Here is a 14,688-nt window from a genome sequence, read left to right as displayed (position 1 = left end):
CAAATTAATCACATCATACGCGGAAGCTTTCAGCTATACATGTATCACATTCATCCATTAACGTTTTACAATTCTCATTATAGTTCTATAACTATTTTTAATTTCCAACATTAGCACTATTATAGGACTTATAAAATCGTATAAACTACCATTACTAACAAGATAAAGCAAATATAGTCGTTACCACATTCTAGATCACATCACACATTCCTACTCTTTCACATACTTTTATCGTATAAAACCTTTCACGTTCCTCATTATCATCACATACACACCCTAACTCTATCAAAACTTCACCATACACGATTCTAACGCAACTATTGTGCCTACGTTAGCTTCGACAGAGACTCAACCACAATCACTACTAGCATAACCATCCTACACATTGAACACATATTTGCCGACTCCACATTCCCATACCCAGTGACTGGCTTAAGCACAATGGGGCCAAAATTTCGAAATGAGGACGCCTACTAACCCAAAATCTAGCATCAGCTGGGGCTCCCAATATACATACACCAGGTTCATTTTATTAGACTCACTACGTTAATTAGGTTCGTTTGTTACATAATTCGGTGGTGAACTTCGGGGATGAAGTTCCTTTTTGAGAGGAAGAGTAATGTCGCAAAATAAAAAGGCCGATATTATAATAATTTTTGTTGTTTGTTTATAATGTTTTCTATTGTTTCTGTTACATTTCTAGTACGGAGCTATAATTGTTTTCATTGTTTGACGAGTAATTTGTATGTTTAAGTAAAAGTATGTTTGTCAGGAACGATAACGAAGTAGTACAGCTTTGAGTCATGCATTATAATAGGATTGTTGGGTAACATGTTTGTGTTATGTAACATGTTTGGTGTTGGTAATCATGAGCTAGTAGGGGTATAGTCCCTTGACTGCGTGGCTAAAAGTTCGGAGTAGTAGTATGGTCGTTAGTTGTGTTAGTATATGTGACACCCCCATACTCCAAGTGCCTTAACAGGACCACTTAAGGTATGAAAACGTCACCATCTCGGTTACCCGAGGCAATGATACCCTAATAGACAATAACGAAACGTATTTAAATGTTAATAAAGTCTAAGTGATTACATAACATAACCAACAGTAAAGTAAAATACAACTGTTCTCAAACTATAAACCAACTAAATGAAACTGTATTAACAAACACAGCGGAAGACTAAAGACTCTGATATGTGATGACTCCATCCCCAGCTAGATCCCTCGCTTATCCAAGGCATACCTGTCAAACAACTGCTCACCACCCCCGAATAGATCACCACAGTTTTTAAAACATTTAAACGGGGTCAGTACTAATTACACAGTCAGAGCCACACTGAAATAATCATATAAACAGCTCACACACAATCCCAGTCTCCATCTCCAATCACCTCATAACTGACTACACACTAAAGTGTGTAGCCCTGTCAGAGTACCTATCGCAACAGATACTCCTCGTCGCCAGTGGGGGACCGCAACCGTTCCCACCTAAGCCCCGCTCATCTCCATCGAGTGATAAACCCATGTTCATTAATGTGCACATCCCTTCCGTGTCGGGTTCCACAGAAGGCGAATCAAGGGCGTGAAGCCACTCCCGCAAGTGACTTCACTCAGCCAGGGACGCACCCCGAAGAACACAGACAGATAAACAGCAATCACAATACAACCTCAACAACCGTCTGAAACATTCAACAATATGAAATCACAACCGTCTGAAACAATCAACAATTACTAACTACAACACAATCACCACAAGTCATGTAATTACTACCGAGTAGGGAATCCCTACCTAGAAGAGCAATCACCACAGACGGTCTAGCAGCTAATTAAAGCCGTTCTTCAATGAAATCACCTCATATCAAACACACAACCATACAATCACCATCTAATAAGCACAATACCCCCAAAACTCCCAATTTACCCAATTAGGGTTTTAACCAAACTCAAAGAAACAACATAAAAACTATACAAGGATCTTACCCTCGACACGACGAACTCAATGGTGTAAAGAACGTGATGATCCGACAACCTTAACCCTTGGGATTTGATAGTAACGCGATGACGGAGATAACGTAACTTCTTTTCTCTTTGAAGGGTTTTTAGAAAAAGAAAAAGTGATGAATAAAGTGACGGAAACATTTAAATATGAATCACGCGTTATTAACAAATCCCGTCAAAAACAACCCGTAAAAGTAACTTACTCGATCGAGTAAGTAACTTTCTCGATCGAGTGCCCCTTACTCGATAGAGTGCCTCTTACTCGATCGAGTGCCACACATACTCGATCGAGTATCCATCAGACAGACTACTGTTTCGTATAAAAACATACTTACCCGACAGAGTAAGCCCCACTCGATAGAGTACCCATAGACATCGAAAACCGTAGTATTACAGTCTTTCCTCCTCAAAAAGAACTTCGTCCCCGAAGTTCAACCCATACTCAAAACAAACATACCAACTCGACCAAGACACAACAATGGAACTAAGAACTCAAAACGAAACCCCAACCTATAAAACATGAACTCTTAACACCAACTCCACCAACTATGTCTATCTCTGATCCACAACACGACTCACGATATCGTATCCACCATATTATAGCCTCTCTCGACACTAACTCTATACACTACCAACTACCATACACAAACGCCGCTAGCTCCGTTTCACTAACATATTATCCATTAGAAAATCCAATATCAACACACTCATAAACATTAAACGAAATGTTACATTCTACCACCCTTAAAAGGAACTTCGTCCTCGAAGTTTAAACATCACCACCCAACTGTCAACTCCATCGAACTCATAAATATCATCATCCAACTGTCAACACTATCGAAATATTCTCCCATTTTTAAACATCGAACTACTACAAGCACGGTCATGACCTTTAACAAAATCAACCACAACAGAAAACGATCCTTTATTCTCCATTAAGACTCAAACTTCCAAATATACTACAACATCTACAACCATCAAACTCTCTTTGCCGTATCCTACTGCTCTTAATATTAATCTTACGTCCTCGTAACTCACTAATACTAAATCCTAGCTATATCTTCTCATTATCCTCATCACCACCGCATGTCAAAGATAACCACCTATAATCTAAACACTCGCCATGCATATATCTTACTTAAACAATTCTCATACTTCAATTCACTCGTCACACCACCTAACCTATACCTCAAAATCTTTAACTTATCCAAAACTTCAGTTGTTCCCTATTACTGCCAAAATGACATAATCCTCAATACTTGCACCTATATCCATACTCATAACTCACGATTCATAATTATTACATACACTCACACTAGATCCTCAAGTTCTTTTCTTTCATTACCGCAAAACTCATACATAACTTAACATGACACTAATTCCCAACACCCTACACTCACTGTCCCAAAATCTGATTATGAACCACCTGCAACGTTCAGATCAGTACAACACATGTTCCACAAATCACTTGCCATGACTGTGTCTACCGATTCCTCATCTTAAAACAAGGTCAAAATTACTTTAACAACTTCTCACATCTGTGTCCCATCAACATAATATTACTATACTATGACAACAACGAAAACATATATAACTCTCTTTTATATCATACTCTACCCTCATTCCCAAACTGAAACTGGTAAGAAACATCAACAAACAAAACAACAGTCTACATGTTCAACCAAAACTCACAAGGAACAGCCGCAAACAAAACAACAATCTATGTATAACTGGTATGTACTTTCTAAAACTCGTATCATAATCATCTCGCCTACTCCACCATAACCGGTGATGGCATCGCAACACCGCCACCAACAGCCACACCGCAGTGCGAAAATACCCGCATCACAACACTAAGTACCGTGCCCGGATCACCATCCGAGGCACAACAACCACATCGATAGACATCACAACTACATACAATTCCCATAAACACTGACTTAGAATAATTTTCCGGACAATAAAACTTACTCAAGACTGCTTTACTAGATCACAACACAATATATTATACGAAATAAATAGACAGGAATCTCATGAACATCATCCATACCTTTTCACGGAATAAACATATATCATGAATACACCTACAAGTATAACTAGCCATGCCATATCACCCAAACTATCACTTTTGAACATCATTTCATTAGATTACCGTATCCAACATATATTACAGAACATTCAGATAACAACTTTACGACTATCACACCATACAACTTGTCGTGAGGTTAAAACCTCACACAAACGTTTATACACATCATAGACCCATAAACACATCCAACTAGTCAATCCTGATCACGTAAGTTACCACCTGGAAAAGATTACCTCTCGCCCGAGCTTAACTCGTATGCCCTTCATAACACTTTTTCCCATTCGCATGCCATCACCTCCTGCCTAGTATAACCATACCATTAATATTCAGATACTAGCACCCGCCTCATATAACCACATCTTATACTCCCTCCTACACATATATATCAATCCGGCCTCTACAAAATCAACCTCTTTAGAGTTGTCATATTTCTTATCTATCATCACTCTTAATCACTAGCAACAACACCTCAACACTACCACCGTTCGGACATCAAACCTCCTACACCCATCTCTACACATTATGATTTCTTTCCTATCTTTGGCTAACATTCTAAATCACGACATCAAATCCACCAACAAAATTACCTCAACATTGTTCCCAATACTATCTTACTTGTATTGTTATCCAACTCTCCAACAATTATCTCTTTATCGCGCAAATACTCCACCAACTTCTTACTCTCTTAATTCCTCGAAACTCATGATTATCATGTTGTCATGAAACTCCTATATAATCATTAACTAGCATTCTCGTGATAGTGTCACACATCTTGACGATTCCTTACTTTTATATCACATAACCTCGGTGAACATTTTCCTAGTTTTACTCCCTTCATTCTTTTCTTTTACACTCGACAAAATCAATTAACCATTCAACTCCTTATTACTTCTACCTAACTCTTTAGTACTCCGGTTACCTTCTCATTGCTCCAAACTTAAATCCCATTATTTCTTATCGATATCATCTCACTCTTTCTGACCCTGGATCCTCTCTTATCATGCTATCACTCACAGTTATCACCAATCAGTCCACACCATCTCATGTTATCACTCACACTGATCACCCATCACCATTTTTTTTTGAATTCCTAAAACTCTTTTCATACCGTTAATCGCACAATAATTTCACCTCTTGATAATACAAATTCCCAAACTCACTCACTATTTGCAAATCCACGTCACGACAAGTCTCCATAAAGTTCACTCTATACCACTCTTCTCAACCCCTTTAAAACGAACTTTCACTACATATATTCTTAACCCACACGACTCCTAACCATCTCCCTCCATAATTTTTTACACATCTCAAGTTGCCACTATCCACACCCTTACTTTCAATCTTTTCATTCTCACGTTCCTTAGACTCACATCATCCCTTGTCCATATCCACTTACTTTTACATTACTCAACACACAACCATATCACTCACCTTATCCCACAACGCATGCTCCATGCCTCAATAAGCCATACCGATCTTCCCTTTTCTTTTTCCACTATCTATCGCAACCACATATAACTCATGTCCTCCCACCGAACTCACACTCACCAAAGGTGCCACTCCTTACATCATAAGATTGGGTAACTTACGTATCAGGACCAATACATACGTAAAACAATGCATAAAGAAACAATATAACACCTTTGAATTAAACATAATATGCAACGAAGTCAAAAGGTAAGCATATGACTCAAAATAGGGGTCACTAGATCGAGTACAAGCCACTCGATCGAGTGAATAGCCTACTCGATCGAGTAGGTGAAAGTCTGAGACACGGATAACAAATTACCGGGGCTACTCAATCGAGTAACAAAAGGTGCACTCGAACGAGTAAGGGTCACTCGATCGACTAACCTACACATTTCTCAGCACTGTCCAATTTTTGTAAAACGGTCATAACTCACTCGTTTCTTGGTCATTTTGGGCGTGTGACCTATCGTTAGAATCGTGAAAGAAAACGCTATCACCTCCAATTGGAATTACATCAAAATCATTTATGAATCTCAAGTTATAATAGTTTAAAGACAACTTTGCTGTAATCAGACGACATAACTATTTGATTTTCTCTTTCAAACAACTTAAACATCAATGAGGTGAACAAAAGCGACTCGATGCTTGTAAAACCACTATCCCTAACCACATATTACTCCTTACCAAAAGCCAAACAATAACATCTATCATGCTCATATAACATTCATCTTATCAATCATGTATTACCCACATGCTTTTATTCTATAACTTTTCGTACAACAATGACATAATATATAACATCAAACTCCCATTCATGTGTTACTAACATATCCACATTAAAACAAAAAAAAATCCACTTCAGTCATATAAACATGCTTAAATCATAAAATCATATTCTTATACAACATTATCCATCATCCATCATACACTTTATCTAAAGTATGCATATAGTATATACCTTTATTATATTACTTTAACGAAACAAAATCATGCATAACCATATCACATCGCCTAATCTCATGTTACTAAAATTACCACATTATAAATGATTCATCTTGCAACATCATTATTTGTCACATATTATCATATATGAACTACTTCCTTTTTCCACCACATCATTTGTTTAGAAATTTTTTACCGAATTGGTTGATTAGGGTCAATGCGGTCTTACTCGTTGGTCGATCGTATGATGGTTCGTATGTTGATGCGTAAATAGAGAAATTAAGTGCGAAATATAAATTAACACGTGAGATTCGGTGACGCGGAAAACCCAATGTGGGAACAACCGCGGGAGGGACGGTACCCTTCCAAATATTGCACTATACTTGAATAAGAGGATGATTACAGTAGTAACGTAGTGCTAATCTTGCTGGCACGAGGTATCAGGCCTGCAAGATCTTGGACGGATGTATATGCGAGTATGAGAATATGCTGAGGTCTTGACGTCAATGTATGAATATGTGGGTGTGTTGAATGTCCTTCTTGATTTGCTTCCTTGGCTATTTATAGGGTGAGAACCCTAGATATGTCCTACTTTGATTATGGAAAGGGAATATAATTTCCATAAGAACTCTTTCCATATTCGGCCGTCTTCCCTAATTCTCCCTGAACTCCCTGACTTCTCCCTAACTTCTCCCTAACTTCTCCCTGACTCTCCTTTCCTTAATCGGGACGTTTCCTCTGATGGGCCCCTGGTCTTCTTCCCGCATATGCCAGCCCGTTCCCCCCTTCTCCAATTACGGGCTCCCTTCCTCCTTATCACTTATCCCATAGCCTTTTATTTCATCAAGTGGGCCTTCCATTTATTTTGCTATTTTTAGCCCAAACTGTTTGCCCCAAATTTCTTGTGAAGTACACTTCGAGGTGTCGAGCAAGGAATTTACGTAATCGAATGCTAAAACCCTAAGCCGTCATTTGTACTTCTTTTCATGCAGCTCTATCACATCAGCCGCCCCACTCCTCTTTTCTCGCACCCTACTCCCTCTCTCCTCTTTATAACCCCAACCCCCACTTTGTACTTCCATTTACTTCAAATCATTTCAAAAACTCTCCCACTCTAAACCCTCAACCTTCCTCTTCTCTTACCTCGCCGGCTTCACTGTTCCGCTCTTCATTGCTACTCTCATCAGGTATTCTTCCCCTTTTCATTCTTTGATCTTCATTTTCTCTTTTCCACTCTGGGTAAAACCCGATCAATCTCTGCAACTGCTGACCGTAATATTGACCCAACTTTTCCTTCTCGGGGACTCTTTAAGTATCCCCACGACTGCGATTCTGCTTTAACTGCTGCTGACATTCCCACGATCAAGGGTTTGCTTGGTCTTGGTGACGGGGTGGATATTGCCATCCCTGAACCGGGTCAGAAAGCCGATGCCCTTAATCCCGGATGGGTTTGTTTTTATTTGTACCCGTTTAAATATGGCCTCCGTTTTCCTTTTCCCAAACTGATCCAAGATTTCATTTTTACGAATAACTTTGCCATGGCACAAATTTCTGCTGCCATCTGGAGGGTTGTCCTTTACTCTCTAGCCGCCGGTCAAAACACTGGTAATTCTATCACCTTGGGTGACCTAGCCCATATGTACAACATCAGGTCCCTGGGTAGGGGTCAATTCTCATTCCGGGGCCGTGGAGAGGCTCCCTTCAGGCATGTGTCCAAATCTCGTGATGAGAAATGGTTTGAGGACTTCTTCTTTGTGAGGAAGGACTGCATCCAGCCTCCTGCCGACTACATCTTCGAGAAATGGGTTATAACTTCGAGTAAGTAACCTTCCTGTCACCTGATGTATTTATCTCGCTGCTTACTAGCTTACTTCATCGTCTTCGTGCAGGCCCCTGTGACCTGACTCGTATTGGTGCCAAGATCTCTGCCTACAGCAAATTATTCAGTATCTCCGAATCTGAGAGAAAGTTCCCAGACCTCACTACTACAGATACAGGCTATAACAACGGGTAAAAACCGTTGTAAAAACAAAAAGCGGACGTTGTTAAAGCGGCCGTTGTAAAAGGTATTTACAACGGTTAGGTTATTTACTTAAACCGTTGTCGAAAGTATTAACCACGGTTAAAAGCCGTTGTTGTTGCGTGTAAGCCGTTGTGGAAAGTGTTTCAAAAATTTGGTGGGAATAATATAACAACGATTGTCATATGTATAACCGTTGTTGTAACATTCCCTCCAAAATTGTGAAGACTTTTAACAACGGGTATATGATACATACCCGTTGTTGAAATTTTTAGTAACAACGGTTCTTATTTTAAAACCCGTTGTTGTAACTTTCCCTCCAAAATTGTAAAGACTTTTAACAACGGTTCTTCGTTTAAAACCTGTTGTTGAATATTATGCGCGGTATTTGTGAAAGGTATTCACAACGGTTTTTTTTAGTAACCGTTTTTATTACGAACTCCTAATGTTTTTAAAAACTAAATTTGTTTCATGCCATTCAAAAACCTGCATATATCAAGAAAGACCATATACCAAAGCACCAAAGATAAATCACACTGGGTTCATCGAACTCAATAGATTCAATTCAACCACAACAAGAAGATCATCATATATATACATATATATATATATGTATATATATGTATATATATATATGTATATATATATATATGTATATATATATATATATATATGTATATATATATATGTATATATATATATATATATACATATATATATATATATATACATATATACTTACAAGGAGTTAAATTTACATGAACTAATCATTCCTTAACTTCAACAAAAATTTTACTAACAAGCTGATCTAAATTCTGAGTATCATGCATTTGTATTTTCTAAGACGTATTTGCCCAACATGTCCCTTACCTCGTCTATATCTACACTTGAGTCGCTTTGAATCTCTTGTGACGGGTTGATTACATATGCGGAAAAAACAAAGACAAGACATTATTGTAACAACATCAAATACTGCATAGCAACATCATGGTATAGCAGCAAGCAAGACAACATCAGCTCTAATTTAAAAAAAGTAATAAACACATTATTAAATTACTAACCTTTTCTGGAATAAGGATATACCTTCGCCTAATAATCTCCAACATGAACCGACAAACGTAGTATCCACATTGTATGCTATCCGGCTGGCGAGGGGCCTATTATTACATAAAAACAAACAGACGAGAGAAGGCTCACATCAGAATGTTGAACTTTAGGTATTGTATTAGTATTAAACACAGATTTTTGCACTTAATGTATTATATTTGAGCACGTACCCCTGTTATCGTAATAAAATCAGGATCATCTTCAGAATCTTTCGTGGGTTGATCCTGATCGTTAGCTCTTCTCTTCTCAAAGGCCTTTTTTTTTAAAAAATAAAAGGAGGCAGAAACTCATTTTTTTAGGGGCAAAAATGAGCTTTTTTCTATACATAAAAATTGAAACTTAATGTTATTATAAATAAATCAATATTATAAACTTACTTACTAATCAAGCGCTTAAAAGTCTCACTTGGTTGATTATGTAAAGAGTACAACCAAAAAACTTTCTTCTTTGTCGGCATGATGGCTACTAGCACCCAATGAGTCCTACATCAAGAGACATCATCATTATTAACAAGTACATATATTAGTTATGAAAATGCAATTGTAGGGGGAAACATAATATTAATTTGTTTATTACCCTTTTTCATTATAAGGGGCAAAAATCAGCTTCTTGGTTGTCGCTAATTGCTGAGCAATATAATCTACCCGATCTTCGAACGAGAATTCCAGAATAAATAAAGATAAAACATAGGGGCACAGGAATCCGTATTGATCAGATGGAATCTTCTTCGCGGGGATCACTCGCAATTTCAATATCCTACATTATTACGGTATTAATTCCGATATTTAAAACACTATCTAGTAGTCAGAATATTAGAATATGAAATTATTTATTAAGAAACTTACTTCATCCAAACAAATAGGTGTTGGACATCAATGTGGTCTAGGCCAGCCCAAATGGCTAGCATATCCCATGACATAAGTGCTTCGCGCTCAACCCCTAGAATATCCTCCTCGAGCGGAATAACTATCAATTGCTCGGTGGCTATGCGACGGTTAGCCTCCTCATGCAGTTTCCTCATCGTCACCGTTCTTACTTTTTGCATGTAATCCTTCCCAGAATATTGTGAGTCATTTAAACTCCTAACTTCTTTCAAGTCGGGGAAATAATGATTCTTTGATTTTGTGCTACTACCACCAGCTTACACATGTAGATAATTAAAATAATAAAAAATCCAAAGGTAACAAATCCTAGTTGAAGTAATAAAAATAAAAGCGTATTTAACTAAATACCTCATCAACCTGCTCTTTCAATGATGAGGTAGTAGTAGCAGGTATGACTGGGGACTTAGGCTTATCAATCTTTTTTGTCCCCTACACAAAATTACCATGCATGCTTTTTAGAAATACAGACAAAATATAAGGGAGCGAGGTTTTTAAAAAAATGGAGAAGTTAATTAAATACCTCATCAAGTTGTTGTCTAGACGAGGTAGTTGGCATGTCCGGGGACTTAGGCTTATCCGCCTTAGCCGGCTTTTCTGTTCCCTACACATACAAAAAATTTCCATGCTTTTTAGAAATACAGAAACAAAAAAAATTAAAGGGAGGTTTTCATAATAATGGAGAAGTTAATTAAATACTTCATCAAGTCCCCGGACATTAGGCTTATCTGCCAAAGCCGACTTTTTTGTTCCCTATAAAAAAAATAACATATATATTTAACATATAAAAACATTCAACAATTAAAAATGTAACATATATATAAAGATATTTCTTCTAACCCCAACTGCTTTCGGTTGCTGAGGCGGAGACGACCGAGCCAAGTAGATGTGAGTTTCAGGCCATTGGATGAAACTCCCAACCGCATCTCCCAGAATGGTAATGTCGTCACGAATCGGGACAGCAGTTGAAAGTTTTCATGGCCTGGAAAGACTGTAGTTATCTCTACTTTTCTATGATTCGGCAAAAGTTTTTCGCCATGAACTACTACGCTCCGCTGATTTGGTGTGCATTTCTACGAGACCCGCCAACACGCACATATGGATTTTCGAATTTAGGGTCGACAAGAATAATCGGCCTCTTGTTTACGGCCCAAGAATATACACATACATTATTATATCCCAAAATTTAATAGAATTCATATAAATTTAACTAATTAAACACTTCATGCATACCTTCATCGAAAACAGGGAACCGACATGAAGGGAATGTATCTTGTTTTCCATCACCGTCTTCTCAAGTTGCATCTCCTTTTCGCGGACCCATTATTTACCTAATAAAATTAACCAATGGCACGATGTCGAATTTATAGCATTAGAGCCTGGCAGAAACACACCCCGATCTTACCAAAAAAAAAATAAGAAAAAAATAAGGAAGTATTAGGTACCGATCGGCTTTAGTTGTTACAACTTCGGAAGCATTAGGTACCGATCTTTCGAATCTCGTTGACCGATACTTCCTTCTCATGTATTGTTAAGGTAGTAGCGGCCTCTTGACCAATCTGTTGTACCTTATTACCCCCTTTGTAAATGACATCCTCCATCATCTTCACTTCTTCTTCGGAAAGCTTGCCTCCAGCATTCAACTTTAGTATTACGGATGCCATTAATCAAGTGCGTGCCAAGAATGTAATGTTTCAGCAATTTTTATCCCAACAATAACATGTGAATTGAACTTAAATGAAAATAATAGAATAAATGGTACCATGTCAGCCTTCTCAGACTTAGTCTTCCTTTTCTTCTTTATCGGGGCAGTTGTCCCATAATATTTCGTTACTCCAACCTGTAACGGGACGCCCCTCAAACGACCTGGATGTTCGGGTCGGCCGATCGCTCTAGCAAGAACGTCATTACGACCACTGGGAGTGAATTTCCCTTCTTCTACCTCTTTCAATACGTTGTCCTATAATATATTAAATAAACTTCAAATTATATTTGTGACTAAAATAATAAAGTTAGTAATGAACTCGTCTTAATAAAATAATGCTTACTATGTTGGCCAACACTTCCTCATCATATTTGTCACGCGACGACCGAGATCCTTTAGGTGTGTGCCCTTCTTTATAAGTTACATGCCGATCTAAGTTGGTCACTCCCTTTGCCACCTAGTAGGGCAGAGCAAAAAATCCGATTATCCAAACTGATCCGATATCCGATCCGAATCTGATCCGAATGTTTGGATATCTGATCCGAAAGTTAAGTTTGGTTTGGATATCTGATCCGAAATCTTTGGTTTTGGTTTGGATATGGATATTAGAATTAAAAGATTTGGATATCTGATCCGATCCGAAGCTATAGTTTTCTAGTATAATTTCGAGAAAATAAAATTTTATTTGATACAACAACTTAATTAATGTTTAAAATATTAGAGAAATATCTAGGTGGTACTTAAATTTTATGTCGAGAACATTGGAATAAGAATACTAAAGAAAGTCATCATGTAAGACTATGAATATAATCGTGTTTCAAACTTAATTTTAAAGTAAATTCTAAAGTATGGATATCCGATGGATATCCGCATCCGATCCGATTATTTTGGATACCCGAACATTGGATATCCGAAACATTTGGTTAGGATATTGGATATCTAACTTCAGGATTTTTAATATGGATATCCGATCCGAACTAGCACTTTGGATCAAATACCCGATCCGTACTCTGTCCTACCACCTACACATTAACATGGTAACATTTATACATGTAAATGTGTATCAATGCAAGTCCAAGTGTGATTAAAAAAATAAAGTCTCACAGGCCGGAGAATAATGCATGCTACTTACGAGGTTCTCTTCTATCTTTCTGTAACCGCCTCGAGAACCATACCATTTCCCTTTCTTGCATGAAATGTTAGCACGATTTCTCCTGCTAACAGCCTTCAAATAATTATATAAAAGCACAAGTATATGAGATAATAAAAAGATTATATAAAGGACTCATTAATTAAAAAAATGATAGGTAAATCGTTAAAAGGCGAGGATATTTAACCTGAAACTTCTCAGTAGTTCTCATCTCTTTGAAAAGATCCCATTGTTCCTGACTGATGGTGGGACACTTTTTTGCCGGTGGGCTCTTACGCATCTCCCCCGTTGCCTTGTCCACATACAACCAATCCCTAGCAACGTAACACCTCCACTGCCAGTGGACATCCGCTGCCTTATGCATTAAATACTTATCATGGCTTTCATCGGGTATAATTAAGGCTTCCTTTACACGAGCCAAGTATAACTCCGCCAATTTTGGATTCAAAGTTCTAACATCATCTAAATGGATAGGTACAAACTGTCTTGTACAACATTCAATCCAACTGGATAAAAAACCCGCATTTGGACCAGTAGGGAAACCCTTCGAGCTCCATGTTATTTCCATCGGTTCTTTAGCGGCTATAGCTGCACGGGCTTTCGGGCACTTCGTAGCACCCCTCTCACCAGGCTTTTTATCCCCAGGCTTATTATTCATTTGACTTCTTTTCCGTTTTTCACCCATGATAATCCTAAAACCTAAATATGAATGATATAGGAAATGAACAACTTAACAACGTACATGCAGGGTATTATCTAAAACCCTAAACCCTAATAGGAATGAAAATTTAAAACAACAGATTGAGCTTCTAAAATCCTAAACCCTAATAAGAGGAGTGAAGTACATGATGCGGGATGATAAAGATAACAAAGAAGACGAAAAACAAACAGATGCATGAAAAAGAAAAAAGATGATCGTCTTAAAACCCTAATGACGAAACACAAAACTAAAGTGAACATACCTGATGATGATGATGATAAAGAGAACGAGCAGGATGATAAGGGAAGGCAACGGAATCTGGGCGTCGGAAACTGGGCGACGGCCGGCGACGAGAATGTAGAAAGCGAGGGAGAGAGAAGAATAAACTCAGGATACCAACGGTTGAACTGGTGTTGTGTGTGTTTGTGTATGGTATGTTGTATGTGTTTGTAAATTAGTTTTTTATTAAGACAAACTATTGACATCGGGTTCTCAAAGAAAAACCGTTGTTATATGTTAATAACAACGGGTCAATAAAAGTCAACCGTTGTCAATACTTTATTATAACGGTTAAAATATACCCGTTGTAATATATTTTCACCAAATATGCGCCAAAATGAAATATGTCA

Source organism: Silene latifolia, chromosome Y (assembly GCF_048544455.1).
Source record: "Silene latifolia isolate original U9 population chromosome Y, ASM4854445v1, whole genome shotgun sequence".
Lineage (NCBI taxonomy): Eukaryota > Viridiplantae > Streptophyta > Magnoliopsida > Caryophyllales > Caryophyllaceae > Silene > Silene latifolia.
Note: the sequence above shows the minus strand (reverse complement) of the source record.